We start from the raw sequence: 16,206 nt of genomic DNA on the forward strand, positions 1-16,206 counted from the left end.
GGTAAAGGATATGGTAACTAACCTTAGTGTGGTAATCATTTTGCAAATATATGTGTATCAAATCATTATACTGCACACCTTACATTTACCAAATGTTATATGCTGATTATATTTCCAGAACGCTGGGAAAAAATAGCTATGATTAATATGTTCAAGAAATTAGATGATACAATGGAAAAATCTCAGTAGAAAACTGGAAACTTTTTTTTTTTTTAAAGAACCAAATGGAAATGCTAGAACTGAAACGATGAACAAAATTGGGTTTTGTTTAACGGTAGATCACAAACAGGTGAACCAGAACACAGCTCAGAAGATTAAAGCACAGAAAGAAAAAATAGGATTCAAAATTACAGAAAGAGCATATGAGATACATGTAAGATAGCAGAAACACTTAACATGCAATTAGAGGCCCAGAAAGTAAGGAGCAAAAGAGGGGGACAAAAGTAACGGTGTGGGGGATTTTTTTCTCTTTTTGAGAAAACAATATCCCAGCGAAGGAATGAGTAACAACAGAAGCAGCCCCTCATCAAGGGGAACAGGAAGGCTTCCTTGGCCCACGCGTCACAAGAAAAAGAGTAAAGTGTACGCTCTCTTTTCTTACAGGCTGGTGAGAGGCTTTTGATAGATTCAGACCAGGATGTGGCCTTCAGGTGGCTTATTTTCAGTAAAGTGTTATGTGAACTGTGACCCTGTCTATGTGTGACTTGTTTAACTTTGACATGTTTCTGATGTAGTTTAATTGAATGTTACTAAGTAGCTTCTCTGTGCAAATGCAATTTGGACTCTAAAAATACTGCTTATTTGTACTGGAATACATTATAAATTTGTTATTAAGTGTCTGGATGATTTAGCCCGATGAGATCTAATTATTTTCCTTTGCATTCATGCATTCTTTTCTTCCTCAAATACCATCTACAGCAACAAGAGAGGAGTTTTGAGCAAGACATTGCCTGAGTTATAAAGCACCTTATCATAAGAAAGACAGAGGAAGAAAAGATTTTAAGTAACACAGGATTGAGCAGAACTCATTTTTTACTTGTACTTCCAAAGCTTGGAGTGGAAGGAGAGAGCCCAAGAGAAGAGGAACAGGGCGGGGAGCTGGTGTGGGTTGCCCAGCCTTTCGGCCTGGTCTGCAGGGGGGAGCGTTTGAATCAGGTGGATCCCTGCCCTGACTGCATTCTGGTTGCCCGTGGAGGGAGCCAGTGTGCCCACATGTCCATGGCTCGGAGAATAAAGACAGCGATGTGGCAAAAAGCTGAAGAAGATAGGTTAGAAAATACAGCTCACAGTCCCCAAGCCTCAGCATGAGGCGGAGTAGCCACATGTTTCTCCTGAGGGCTCAGAATGGGGATGTCAGGGCTCTGGGAGCTTTCAGTAGAGACAGGCACCATTCACTCATGGGGCAGAGGGCCCAGGGACCCAGCCCGTGGCAGTCTGCCAGGAGTAGCGTCACAAGATTCAAATGAAGGCAGATCACATCAACATGAAATAGATTTGGGGAAATTGTTTTGAATAAGATTCCTTTTTATATAAGAATAAAATCACTTAGAATCGTGCAAGATGAGGATGGGAACTAAAAATAAAGGAGCCTGTTGACAGATGCATTGGTGGCTTTACCAAATACCATCTAATTGACGGACTGCAAGCATGGCTCTAGGAGAGGAAGACAATCTGACTTTGTCCCTTATTTTGAATAAATTACAATTAAAAGATGGAGACTTCACCCACAATACAGTTCTAATTAGAAACTTACATATCCTGTGATGGATTTTTTTAAACTTTTACCTTAGATGATAGGATATAAAACTGAATGAAGCAAAAGCAAACAGAAGGAGTCAAGGTAGCCTTTGTGGGGTTTTAGCAGCTCCCCCGGGTCATCTGATTACACCAACATCCCCTAATATCATAAATGGATAACACTAAAATATCTACTGCCAGCTGTTTTGCTGTACTTGACATTCATTTGTTCATAGGAAGTTTTCTGCTTTGTCCAGTTCCCTGCTTCAGTCTTGACAAAGATGGGAAGGAATCAGGGGAGACAGTAAATGAGGGAGGGAAAAAGGCAATTCTGATCTAAGTCAGCTAGAGAAAATTTTCTCATTTGAAATTTATTTTGGGGGGGACCTCCCTGGTATTCCAGTGGTTCAGACTTCACCTTCCAGGACAGGGAGTGTGGGTTTGATCCCTGGTCAGGAAGCTAAGATCCCACAAGCCTCCTGGCCAAAAAGCAGATCAGAAGCAACATTGTAACAAATTCAATAAAGACTTTAAAAATGGTCCACATCAAATGAAACATATTTCTTGCTGTGTTCTTTGAAATAAGACACACATATTATCACTAACTTAGTGTCTGAAGGCTGCTGCATGATGGGCAATGGGTCCCTTGAGGTCCCCAGAGCAGGTGATGAAATGATCCTAAGGGCATCTCCTCTAGCCTGTTGACCTTCTCTAATCGGTCCTTGGCAGAATTCACAAAGGAAGGCACCACTCTGATGTGAAGACCACATTAGCCTGAAGCACTGGTTCCTGTTTACACTTTTCAAGGCAAACTTGCCCACGTTATCTGCACCCCCACCCTGTGATTTGGGCAGGAAGACATTATTATTAGCCTCATTTTATAGCTAAGGGTGGGGTGAGAACATAAACATGCCAGCTTCTGACCTCCTTATGTTTCACAGTCTGATCACGGTATTTAAACTGAATACTTCAAACTATTTCTCTTAGAAAAGGCACCAGTGTAGGAGAAACAAAGCTCCCTGAGTTCCCCGAGGCCCTACCTTCAAACCACCCTTTCCCCACACTGCAGCAACACCTCCATGTCTTCCCGGACCTTACCTAACGGGGCAGAAGGCCACCTTTAAGCTGAGACTGAAAGGATGTGAAGACACCATTCAGAAAATTCAGAAGGTAGGAATTCCAAGTTTCTCAATCAGGAATAGAGAAGAATACGCCAGTGTAGCATGAACTCAGCTTGCTTTGGAAGAGAATACGAGATGCTATGAGATGAGGTTAGAGAGGTAGAGCTGGCATCAGATCTTTTTTTTTTTTTTTTTAATTTTTAGCTACACAGCTTATGAGATCTTAGTTCCCCTGAGTGGGAATTGAACCCAGGCCCTTGGCAGTGAAAATACAGAGTCCTAACCACTGGACTGCCACTGGAATTCTCTGGCATCAGATCTTGTAAAGCCTTGAAGGTCATGGCAAGGAGTTTAGATTTTATCCTAAGTACAAAGACAAGTTTAAATTTCCTCTAGCAAAGAATGACAAACCTGACATGTTCAGGGAGGTGTGATATATAACGGTTAATAATTCAAGCTCTAGAATCAGACTATGTAGATTCAAACACCATTTCTACCATTAAATGAAGACATATTATTTAATTTCCATATGTCAGTTTCCTCATTAATAAAATAAAGGTAACACTAGTACAACGTAAGACTCTATTGAAACGATTCACTGTAAATCACTTAGAATGGTGCCTCTTGTCTAAAAAGCATTGGTAAACATTGTGTACGTGTGTGTTAGCCATCAGTCATGTCCGACTCTTTGCGAACCCATGGACTGTAGCCCACCAGGCTCCTTTTTCCCTTCTCCAGGGGTCTTCCTGAGCTAGAGACAGAACCCTGGTCTCCCACATTGCAGGCAGATTCTTTACTGTCGGAGCCACAAACATTACTTGTTTTTATTTTATTTTTAATTATTCTGGCTGCTGTTTGGAGAATGGATTGGGGGCAGGGGGTAAGGAACAAGGTCAGTTGGGAAGTTATTGAAATGGCCCAAAGGATAGTTTATGGGGCTTGGACTAAGTAGGTGAGGACGGAGACAAAGGGATATACATTTGGGGAGAGCCAGAAGGACATCTGCTGCATTAGACAAGGGTAATAATTAAAAGATAGAATTAATAATGGTTTTGGGGTTTAGGATTGAGGTATGAAGGGGAGAGATCAGGTTTACTGAAATGAGAAAGACCAAGAGGAGCACTGGTTTGAGGGAAAATAAAAATTTCTATTTTATTCAAAATAAGTTTCAGGCAACTTGTTGCAGATTCAAGTGGAAAGGTCAACAAAACAGTTATGTAAAACCAGGTAAATGTAATAGCCAAAGCTGTTAGAATCTTGGGAGCACAGAGTCTTAGCCACTGCATAATTTAAATGGTTCTATTGAATAAGACCTTGTTGGTAACCCCAATGCCTTAAGGAAATAATTTGTATTGATCTTAGATCCAGCTCAGTGTTGAAGACCAGCATTTAAATGTGACTCTGTAGGGACGCCCTGGTGGCCCAGTGGCTAAGACTCTGCTCCCAATCCAGGGGCATGGCTTTAATTCCTGATGGGGGAACTAAGATCCCACAAGGTATGGCCAAAGATAGAAAATGTAACTGTGCCCATTAAGAAGTGCTAAATCTTAATTTTATGTTCTAAAATACTGAATAGAGTCCATTGCAATAAATTCTCATATTTTTTTGCCTTAATCAAGCTATTATAATCTTACCATATAAACATACATACAGAAAAATAACTATTTAAATTGGAAGCAGTTGAAATTCTTCCCTTCTTATCAATGGAGTCCCACCAGATAGTCTGAGAGTGTGTGGCCTCTATTACCATCTTCCCAGGCAGCACTAGTGGTAAAGAACCCAGCTGTCCATGCAGGAGATGAAAGAGACTGAGCGCTATCCTGGGTAAGGAAGATCCCCCCTGGAGGAAGGCATGGCAACCCACTCCAGTATTCTTGCCTGGAGAATCCCATGGTCAGAGAAGCCTGGCGGGCTACAGTCCACAGGGTCACAAACAGTCGGACAGACCAACGCGACTTAGCACACGCACATACACCAGCTAAAAAGCAGATTAAAAAAACCTTTGGGTACAAAAAACCTTTAATAAAGTTTGTGCTCTAAACTTAAAAAATATGTAACACTAGTGTTTCTTAAATCTTGTACTCTTTTCAGTTCTGGGACAAACCTCTCTTTGCTGTAGGATCATTCAAGTTTCCTCTGCAACCTCCAAGAGCTTGTTGTAGACAGTGGCATCAAGCAGAGCTTCTGGAAAACCTGTAGCATTTAATTTCATATTTCTTCCCACACAATTTTGAATTTTCTAATTCTATTTCAGATCAAGGCTTCCTACAGCAAAACACTGTGATTCTTTCATAATTATCAATATTTGTTAAGAATATTAAAATTACAGACTGAAAATTTTCCTTTATTGTTGATAAGATTTTAATTAAAATGTAGTATGTAGATAGTTAAAATTATGTGTGAGGTTTTTTGTTTGTTTTCTAAATTTTTTAAGTTGCTTTTTGAAATCATGAATTGAAAAACAGTCCAAGATACAAAGATATTTTCTATAGCTCTGTTGATGTACAACTGATACATAGTAAATGACACATATTTAAGGTGTACTATTTGGTCCCTTTTTGACATATATACATACATTTGGAAACCATCAACAAAACATGTTCATTACCCTTGAAAGTTTCTTTTCTTGGCCTCGCAGGGCATGAGGGATCTTATTTCTCTGACCAGGAGTTGAACCTGTACCCTGCAGTGGAAATGCTGAGTCTTAACCACCAGGGACGTCCCTAGAAAGTTTCTTAAAATTCCCTGTGCCCCTCTGTAATCCTCCCTTTTTCCTTCCTCCCACCTCTTCCTGTTCTTTTACTCACTACAGATTAGTGCGAGTTCTCAAGAATTTAAAGAAATAAGATCAACCATTCAACATGTCTTCTTTTTAACCTGCTTTCACTCAGCATTATTTTGAGATTCATCCACACTGCTGTATCAGAAGTTTGTTCTATTTTATGGCTGAATAATATTCTGCAGTATGACTTTTTTAAACACTATTTTTTTTATCCATTCACCTATGCTGGGCAGTTGGGTTGTCTCCAACTTGGGATTATAACAAATAAAGTGCTATGAATATTTGTGTACAAGTCATTGTGTGGACATATGCTTTCATTTCTCTTGGACAGTTACCTAGGAGTAGAATAGCCAGGTCATGCAGTAAGTATGTGTTTAACTTTTTAATCACCTGCTAAACCATTTTCTAAAGTTGTACCACTTCCACTCCCGCAAGCAGTATCTGAGAGTTCCACTTCCTCCACACCCTTGCCAACACTTACTACGATCGATCTTTTTTTAATTTTAGCCATGCTATGTAGTAGTGCCTCATATGGTTTTAGTCAGTGCAGCAGTTTTTTTTTAAATTATTTATTTTACTTTACAACATTGCATTGGTTTTGCCATACATTGACTTGAATCTGCCATGGGTGTACATGTGCTCCCCATCCTGAAACCCCCTCCCAACTCCCTCCCCATCCCACCCCTCTGGGTCATCCCCAAGCATCCTGTATCATAGTGCAGCAGTTTTGATATCAACAAGTTGTTTAAGATTTTGGTTAAGGCATAAGTATTTTTCAGGGTTCCGCTTGTGGTTCTCATTTACACCCAGGCGTGGCAATCAAACTGGATGAAACATACAGAGGAAAGACTTTAAATATTGGTTTTATAGCTTGCATTTTCACACATTTTACTTTGACAGCCCTAAACCAGTTGTCACCAGGTTTGGTCTTTCATATAAAAGCTGACTGTTGGTTGTTGCCATTTGCCATTACTGTGTGAAAAGAAATGGTGTGGAAGAACAGGTGTTTTCTTTTTAGGTTTTGCTAGGGTTAACAACTGAGTGAGCAGAAAGTGGATATTAAAAATGTAAAATTATCTAACAAAACAGAAACAAACTTACAGATATAGAGAATAAACTAGGGTTACCACTGGAGAGAGGGAAGTGGGTGAGATGATATAGGGGTGAGGATTAAATGACACAAACCAGAACAGATAAAATAAATAAGCTACAAGGATATATTGTGCAGCACAGGGGATAAGACCAATATTTTACAATAACTTTAAATGGAGTATAAATTTTAAAACTGTGAAACTTCTATTACATCTGAGACTTACTGTTCATCAACTATACCTCAATAATAAACAAATAAGCTACCTGATATATTGTACAGCACAGGGAATACAGCCAATATTTTATAATAAATCTAAATGGCGTATAATCTATAAAAATACTGTATCAGTATATTTTACACCTGAAACTAATATAATATTGTAAATTGACTATACTTCAATTTAAAAAAACTTAATCACAAAAATGTAATATTCTCATAATGTACAAACAACTCATAACTCAACAATAATACAGCAAAGCCACATAAAAATGGAGAAGGCAAAAAAACGTATAGAGTCATAACTACAGCTAATAATATTGGACTGTCAATTTGCAAGTTACTGATACAGTAGATCTTAAAAGTTCTCATCACAATAAAAAAAAGTTGTAACTGTGGTGACAGATGTTAACTATCCTGGTGATCATTTCACAACACATACATGTACTGAATTATCATGTCGTACATTAAAGCTACAATGAGGTACCTACTGCCTCACACTTATTAACATAGCTACTAGAAAGAGGGAGGGTGTGGAGAAATTGGAACACTTGTGCACTGCTAATGGGAATGTAAAATTGTACAGCCACCATGGATAACAGCACAACACTTCTTCAAAAATAAAAAATAGATATGATCCAGCAATTTCACTTCTGGGTATATACCCAAATTTATTAAAAGCAGGGGTTCAAAGAGATATTGGTACACCCATATTGAGGCAGCTTTATTCACAAAAGCTAAGATGCAGAAGTAAGCCAAGTGTCCATGGGTAAAAGAACAGATAAGCAAAATGTGAATACACAAGGAATGGAATATTATTCAGCCTTTAAAAGGCAGGAAATTTTGATTTACACTACCACATGGATGGAGCTTAAGGACAACATGTAAGTGAAATAAGCCAGTTTCAAAAAGACTAACACTGTATGATTCTACTTATATGAAACAGTCAAAATCATAGAGAAAGCAGAAAGGTGGTTGCCGGGGGCTAGAGGTAGGGACGACTAGGGAGTTAGTGTTTAATAAGTACAAAGTTTTGGTTTTTACAAAATGAAAAAGCAATGAAGATGAATGGTGGTGATGGTCCCACAACATTATAAATGCATTTAATTTTTGTTGTTGTTGTTCAATTGCTAAGTCGTGTCTGACTCTTTTGAGACCCCATGGACGGCAGCCCATTAGACTCCTCTGTCCTTCATTACCTCCTGGAGTTTGCTCAAATTCCTGTCCATTGAGTTGGTGATGCTATCTAATACCACTGAACTGTACACTTTAAAATGGTTAAGATGATAAATTTTATGATATATATATGTATTTTACCACAATTTTAAAAATTGGAAAAAAAAAAGAGATTCAGAGACTTCCTGGTAGTCCTCTGGTTCTTAGTATAGATCCTCGAGAGACCCAGCTATACTTCCCAAGTTCAACCAAGAACTTCTTTATGCCTGAGCCACTTTGAATGGAATGTGTTCCTTATAAATTGTTCCCCATTGGTTTCATACTTTCAGCCAGTCATACTAGGTAGCAATGATAACGGCTCCAGAGTCACAAAGTCTAGGGAGGCACAGAGTATGCATGTATCTCAGTACTTCACAGATGTTAATGCTTATTAAGTAAACGAACACTGGGCTCCCATGGGCATAGTCTGTGTGCAGTGTCAATGCAAAGAAACCAACAACCACATTTAATTTTAAACCAAGACTACAATTCTTAACCCCTCTTCTTCCCTTCCTTCTCACTTTCTGCCTCTCTCACCCCGCAGTGTCCCCAGACATCTTTCTCCCTGCTTAGCTCTCAGCTCCCCAACAAAAATTCTCTCCAAGCTTTCTTGGGCATTGTCTTCTTCCCCATCCTTCTCCTCCTGGGGTTATTCTTCCATCTCTTCTCTTCTGGTTTTCCTCCCATTCACTAGCCCCAGGGTGTGGAGCAGGAAAGGGTTGGCTGAAGGAGGTGAACAAAGGTCCGAGGACTAAGTGGTCAGGCAGAGGGAGGGTTTTATTAACAAGCAAGAGGAAAGATATATACTACATATCCCTAGCAGTCCAAGGATTAAGACTCCACTGCAGGGGGCATGGGTTTGATCCCTGGTCAGGAAACTAAGGGCCCATATTCCACACAGTGTGACTAAAATTTTTGTTAAAAAAAAAAAACCCATCCTCCGTTCATGGGATTCTCCAGGCAAGAACACTGGAGTGGGTTGCCATGCCCTCCTCCAAGGAATCTTCCCGACCCAGGGATTGAACCTGAGTTGCTTACATTTCCTGCTTTAGCAGGTGGGTTTTTTTTTTTTTTACCACTAGCCCCACCTGGGAAGCCCTAGTAATAGCATCCTAATTACACCTACATGTTATGGTTAAAATAGAAATCATGAGCAGGGTTATCTTTTTTTAACTACCAATTTGTAAGTACACCTTTACCAGGACAGAAAAAGGAGAAGCAGATACCCAAGATGATACCCTGAGCATCTCTGGCTGTGAACACGCTGAAATCCAGAGGCTCACAGAGCTGTTCACCATTATCTCTCAGGGATCTGTGGGTTGACTGAACTCAGCTGGGTGGTTTTTTCCACCCTGGTCTCTCTCCTGCAGCTTTATTTAGATAAGGGGACTGGGTGCCTTCACCTCATCCCTGATGCCTCCGAGTTTCTCCACATGGCCTCACCCCCCCTGCGGGCTGAAAGAGCCAGTGAAGGGCTAAGCCCACCACCACTTCTGCTGTCCTCTATCTGTCAGAACAGTCACAGCACCTGCCTGGATTCAAGGAGGAGGGAAAGATATGGATTCCCCTACTTCATGGGGAAAGAGAGAGATGGTTGTGGCCATCTCTGGAAAATACAGTCCGCTGCAGGGGGCATAAAAGTTAGACACTTATATCAGAAACAAACATTCCTATGTTTAAGGGCAAGCCAAATAAAATAAATGGGCAAAACTATACAAAATGCTAAACCAAAAGAAAAAAAAAAAAATCCCTCTCCACTGGAGGAAAAAAAAAGGGTAGCAGGATTCTTACCTCAAGACAACCCAGCTCCCTTGCCAGAAGATGAAAGTGCCCGTTAGCTGGAAGGAAATGAGCTAAAACACAAGTTGGACTTGGTGGATGTGCCCAAAGAGCGAGGTTCTAAGAAACACAGTGAAAATCCAGTTCAGTGAAACTGAGCTCCCCTGCATTCTCTATCCACGAGCCAGCTTCTGCAGAGATATTCCAGGGAGGCCCTCCCCAAAAAGGAAGCTACCCGGAGAATTTTCTTCCACCCCATCGTACCAGGATAATCAGTTCTTCCTTGCTTGTAATTCCATCAGGCATTCTCTTCCCCATCTCAGTCACTCACTCCTGTGTCCTGAAGCTATTTCTGGAGCGTTCCTCTACTGGGGCATTAACTCTGCCCTTGCAGACTTTCCACTGCAACTTTCTCAATGGTAAGTGGTCTATTCTCTCACGCTCCATGTACCTTAGGTTCAGAGGGTGAGTTTGGTGTTCTCTGTGCTCCCCACTGCTACCTGCAGACATTCTATTGGCTCAACTTTTTGTTTAAAATAATAAAAAAGCAAACACATGTTTCTCTTGAGGTTCATGCCATTTGGGTAAACTATTCCATTTACCTCTTCAGAACTACCATCTCCCTGAATTCCAATCACTCCTGCTCTCTCACTTCAGAACCCTGAAACTTGACTCCCAATCTTCCTTTAAGATGACCTTAAATCTTATCATTCTGTTTGTCCAGAAGAGTCATGCATTACACCTATTTCCTGATTTCTCATCCAATTGGCACTCTGGTCCCCTCAAAAGTGTCCCAGTCTCAACAGTTCCATGTGACCACCCTAACCCTGGGTGACTTAACAGTTTGCTACTTTTTGGCCTCTTACTTCTTTGACCATCTCAAACACCCAGGCCCTTGGTCACACCCTGGACATTGTCAGCATCCATAATCTCACTGCCTCCAGAAGCAAACTTCAAACTGCCTCACTTCTGACCACAATGACCCATCCTTCCAGCTGGCTTGTTTTGGCCACTCCCATCACAACTTAAGGACTTCCCTGGTGGCTCAGACGGTAAAGCGTCTGCCTACAATGCGGAAGACCCGGGTTCAATCCCTGGATGGGGAAGATCCTCTGGAGAAGGAAATCCCTTCTGCCCCTCTCCCACCCCCAGCCCAGCCCATTAGCAATGCTGTTGGTTCTGGTTTCATAATGTATCTTGGATCCAAACTCTTCTCATCATCCCCACTGTTTGAATCCTGATCAAAGCTACCATCATCCTTCATCTGGATGGTCCCCACAGCCTCCTAAATGTTCTCTTACTGCTTTTTCCTCTTGTCCCGTCTGACTGATCTTCCAATCACAGGCCAGCACAATGGCACATAGCAGAAATCAAATCACTTGCTAAAAACCTTCCAATAGCTCCCTGCTGCAATTAGAATAAAACCCAAAGTCCTCAAGGCTGACTCCCAGGTCCTGCTTGGTCTGGAGCCTGCCTACCTCTCTGTCCCCAGCCTCTACCACTGCCTGACTCTTTTGCCATATTCTAGTTACACTGCCTTTTTAACCTTCTCCGTTCCTACCTCAGGACCTTTTCTTGCTCTTTCTTCTCTATGAATGCTTTTCCAAGTTGCTGAATGGCTGCCCCTTTCCATTATTTTGCAGAGGTGTTCCTTAACCTCTTTTGCCATGAAAGTCACTCTGCTGCTCGACTCCGCCTCTTTACATAGTACTGTGACTGTTCAGAAACTCCCACTGTCTGCCCATCACTCAAAGCAAGATCCCTACTAGACCAGAAGAGTCCCTTCCTTGCTGTTTTTCTAACATCTTGAGTGCACTCCTAACCCAAGGCCTTTGAATGTGCTTCTCCTTTTGCTTGGAATATTCTCATCCAAAAATCCACATGGATTGCTCTCTCATCCATTTAGGTCTGGCTAAAGTGTCACTTAGCTGGATCTTCCTTGATAATGCTAATTAATACAGCACTTCTATCCCCACTCCCATCAGTCTATTCCTCCCCTTTTAATTGCTGTCAAAATACTGACATTACTTGACATGTTAAATATTAACTTGTATATTGTCTGTTTTCTCCCAACTAGAATGTACCTTCCTTGAGAGCAGGAATTACTCTCATTACTACTGTTTTGCTTGTTCTTAGAAGGGTAGGTGGTAAACAGTTTCTTCTTAAATATTCAATGGCTTTACTATCTGAAATTACCTAATGAATTTATGGGTCTAATTTATGCCATCAGGTCTCCACCACCTTCCCTACAGATCCAGCTGTAGAACGACAGAGGACGTGACTTCATCCACATTTCCAAATCTGGCTTTAACTGTTGTGTTTTCAGATTTCACCCACTTTCCCTCTGGAGATTGCACTTCCGAAAGTCACCAGGTTCTTCCCAGTTCAGTTCAGTTGCTCAGTCCTGTCCGACTCCTTGCGACCCCATGAATCGCAGCACGCCAGGCCTCCCTGTCCATAACCAACTCCCGGAGTTTACTCAAACTCTTGTCCATCCAGTCAGTGATGCCATCCAGCCATCTCATCTTCTGTCGTCCCCTTCTCCTCCTGCCCCCAGTCCCTCCCAGCATCAGGGTCTTTTCCAATGATCTTAGATCGCTGGGTCAAAGGGTCACTGCAGATGTAAGTTAAATCTCTGTGGCCGAATCCCCGTGCACAAGGTTTTGGCTATTTTGGATTTCCACCAGCTATATGGGAGAGGACACAGCCTCGCCCGCCAACTGAGTGTCATTAGTCTTTAGGGTGTTGCCAACCCGATAATCAAGGCACTGCCCCTGCGGAGCGCAACCTTCCCCGCCCCAGCTCTACCACGGAGACCGCCCAACCGCGGGCGGCGCGCGGCCTGCAAGCAGGGCCTTGCACAACTGGCCCGAAAAGAAGAAGCCCCGAAAGGGCTGAAGTCGACACTTACGAACACCGCTGCAAAAGAAACCGGCTTCTCGGGCTTTGGTGGAACCGCCGTTTGGGCCCCAATCCCTTGGCCGGTGATAGATACACCGAGGCGACAATCCAGAGGACGCCTCCGAGACAGGAGGGCCCGCGACGCAGGTAGGGGAGGGTGGGAGGAAGGCGCACCTTTCCCCCGCATTCAACCCAAGTTGTGGTCTTCTTTAGGGAGGTGGGAGAGAGGAGGAGGGAGGGGAAGGAGGAAGGGGGAGGTGGGCCGTGGGAGGTGGGGAGGGGGAGATGCGCGGAGGCACAGAGCCGTCGAGTCGGAAAAAGCAGCCCCGGGGCTTCAGGCGTCTGTATCCGCGTCCGTGGGTGTGTCTCCCACCAGGCGTCCTCCTCGCACCTCCATGCGGAGCCGCGCGCCGAGCGCCCCACGTCTACGCGCCGCGAGGGCCGGGCCGGGCTGACACCACTTCCTCCCGAGCCGCCGAGCCGAGCCGGGGCGCAGCCCGCGCTCCCCGAAGCCTCCCGGCCGCCGCCCCGAAGCTGCCCCCGCGCACGAGTCTCCGCCGAGTGTCCGCGCGCCCGGAGCAGCCGTCGAGGTAAGTGGCGCCGGCCCGCCTGCCCCGGGGGCCCTGGCAGCGGCACCCGGGCAGCCCCCGGCCCCCGACTCCCCGCCCCGGGATGTCCCCCGACCAGAGTCGTACCCAAGGCCGGGCCGGTGAACGCGCCGCTCCGCTGGGCCCTGGAGGGCGGTCCCCTCCGCCGACCCCTGCCCTTGACCCAGCTCCGCGGGGTTTGGGGCAGAGGCTCGCCTTCCCCGAGTTGGGTTTCGTCAGATTTGGCTGATTTCCTGCCCAGAAAATTGCTCCAAGGTCAGACGGGGAACCGGTGCACCCTCTCCTGTCCAGCGGGTCCGGGAGCCCCAGCCTGACTGGCGCTGAAGGGCTTCCAGGGTCGTTTCAGGGGGCATTTCCGGGCGCCATGCATTGAGTGCAGGTCGTGTGAGAATTTGAGAGTGACGGTCACAAGTCTGTCGCGTCTTAGTGTTTCTTTCCTTGAAAACTTTCAGACGGCTGTTTCTTCTTTTTAAAAATAACTTTGCCTCCGAATGATTGTCCTTTTCGCTTGAAAATAGCAGAGAGGAACGGGCTGGACATCGGGCACAGGTGTTGTGATTTGGCTTGGGATGAGTATCCAGAGCGCCCTTTTAGAAGCACGAAGCAAATTAACCAGGATGTCGTTCTATCCAGGAGGATCTCGGGTCAGGGGTCCCGCAGAACACCTCTTCCAGTGCACCCTTTATCTTCCTTCTGGGAAGGTGTTTCTTATCGTTCGGACCGTTGTGGAATGCTCAACATGTTTGTTCCTGGTGCCTCTCACTGCAAAGCAGTTCACAAATAACTTTAAATGCGATCGTTATAGAAAGAAATGGAGTATCAGCAGAAGTACCATAGGGAAAAAGCTCAGGGGTTTATTACTGCTGAGGTGTAATGTGGTTTAAACTGAGGCAAGAGTACTAGCTACTAGTGATTTTAAAGTCTAGGCCTCTGAATGGAGGTTTCCGGGCCTTTGTTTCTTTGAGTAAACCTCAGGGTCAATTTTCTCTCTGTCCTGAATACTGAAGTACTGGGACAGCCCGTGGGCAGCCTTAGAGTAACACTGGCTAGCAAAATCAACAGAGAATCTATGAGGAAATTTCTGTAATGTCTTCTGGGTGGTATTTCCTGTCTGCTCAACGTGTTGTGAAAGGTCTAAGAAATTTAATGTCATCTTCAGATTCTGAGCCACCAGGGAATCAGACGGTAAAGAGTCTGCATGCAAGGCGGGAGACCCAGGTTCCTTCCCTGGGTTGGGAAGATCCCCTGGAAAAGAAAAAGGCAACCCACTCCAGTATTCTTGCCTGGAGAATCCCATGGACAGAGGAGCCTGGCAGGCTACAGTCCATGCGGTTGCAAAGAGTCGGACATGACTGAGCAACTTCACTTTCTTTCAAATTCGTAGTCATTTTTACATTATTGCTGATATTTATATCTTTCCCGGGCACTTGGGAGACTTGGGTTCTTTTCTAGACCTGCCTTTAAGTAGAAAAAAAAATGATGTTATTTAAGTTGCTTTGATCTCTCTAACCTTATCAGTAAAGATTATTGGCCTACCTGATATCTATCATTAAAATAGCAATTGAGGAGTTTCCAGAATTCTTTGAATCTGTCCTGTCTTGAATGCTGACAAAGAATGGCTGATCACTAACAAAAAAGAATGGAGAAAATGATAACAGATGTTGTTAGAGTCCAGTCTTTTGAACATGATCGAGCAACTTAACATCCTGAGAACGTATACCAATCACCCACTATTTTGACTTTTTAAAATAACAAATTAAAAGTTCTAGATATCTTCATATTACTATTAGTATGAACTGCTCATAAAATGCATTGCTGGGACTTCCCTGGTGGTCCAGTGATTAAGACTTTCCTTTCCAATGCAGGGCATACAGGTTCCATTCCTGGTCAGGTAGCTAAGATCCCACATGCCTTGCAGCCAAAAAACCAAAACATAAAACAGAAGCAGTATTGTAACAAATTCAATACTTTAAAAATGGTTCACATAAAAAGCCTTTAAAAAATGCATCACCGTAAATGCCTATATTTGATATACCACTTTCAATTTATTTAAACCATCCCACTTTCACAAACATGATTTTCATTTACTTCTAATCCTCTTCAATGTTAATTATTTTTATACTCAATACCTTTTAGTAAGTGCTGAAGCTTGTAATAAATTATTTGTGTGTCATAGTCTGTCACACCAAAACATTTACAATTGCACTGCTTCCCCATCACCTAGCCAAATTCCTTGCACCATAGTTGGGACTCAAATAACATTTACTAAATGTCCAGCGATATTAGTTCCACTTCTGGATGGTATCCTCAATCTGTCTAAGCCCTGAGACCCAGCTGGCCCCCTACCAACCCTGACACTTGAGCAGGCAGAGCTATAGCATTGCCCCAAGGCACCACACCTTCTCAGCTCCTGTTCTAAAGCTTGAATTCCTGACTCCATTTCCAAATATTTTCTTTCTTTTTTTTTTCAAATATTTTCTAAACATCATCTATGCACTTGAATCACTAAGAATCATATTATGAGAGCTAGTCTTTCTTCTCTGTCAACTCAGTTTCCTCTTTATCACCAAATGGTCATCGCAAACAGTTATTATATTTATTTAGCTTATATTTTGTACCAGACCCTGTGTTAACTAACTTGGATGTGTTGTTTCATTCATTCTGGGTTTATGGAGCTTCCCTGGTGGTGCTGGTGGTAAAAACCCACCTGCCAGTGCAGGAAACATAATGAGGCTTGGGTTCTATCTCTGGGTC

At 43.2% G+C, this 16,206-nt stretch overlaps 1 protein-coding gene across 1 annotated transcript in view; it reads left to right on the forward strand.

The window, feature by feature from the left end:
* Positions 1-13,307: 13,307 nt before the first annotated feature.
* LOC122448165 (amyloid beta precursor protein binding family B member 1 interacting protein) overlaps positions 13,308-16,206 on the forward strand; it is a 71,775-nt gene continuing 68,876 nt past the window's right edge. Inside the window, exon 1 of the mRNA XM_043479232.1 lies at positions 13,308-13,434. The gene's annotated coding sequence lies outside the window, so the exon portion shown is untranslated. The remainder of the gene's footprint in view (positions 13,435-16,206) is intronic.

This window comes from Cervus canadensis, chromosome 10, assembly GCF_019320065.1.
Source record: "Cervus canadensis isolate Bull #8, Minnesota chromosome 10, ASM1932006v1, whole genome shotgun sequence".
NCBI classification, from domain to species: Eukaryota; Metazoa; Chordata; class Mammalia; order Artiodactyla; family Cervidae; genus Cervus; species Cervus canadensis.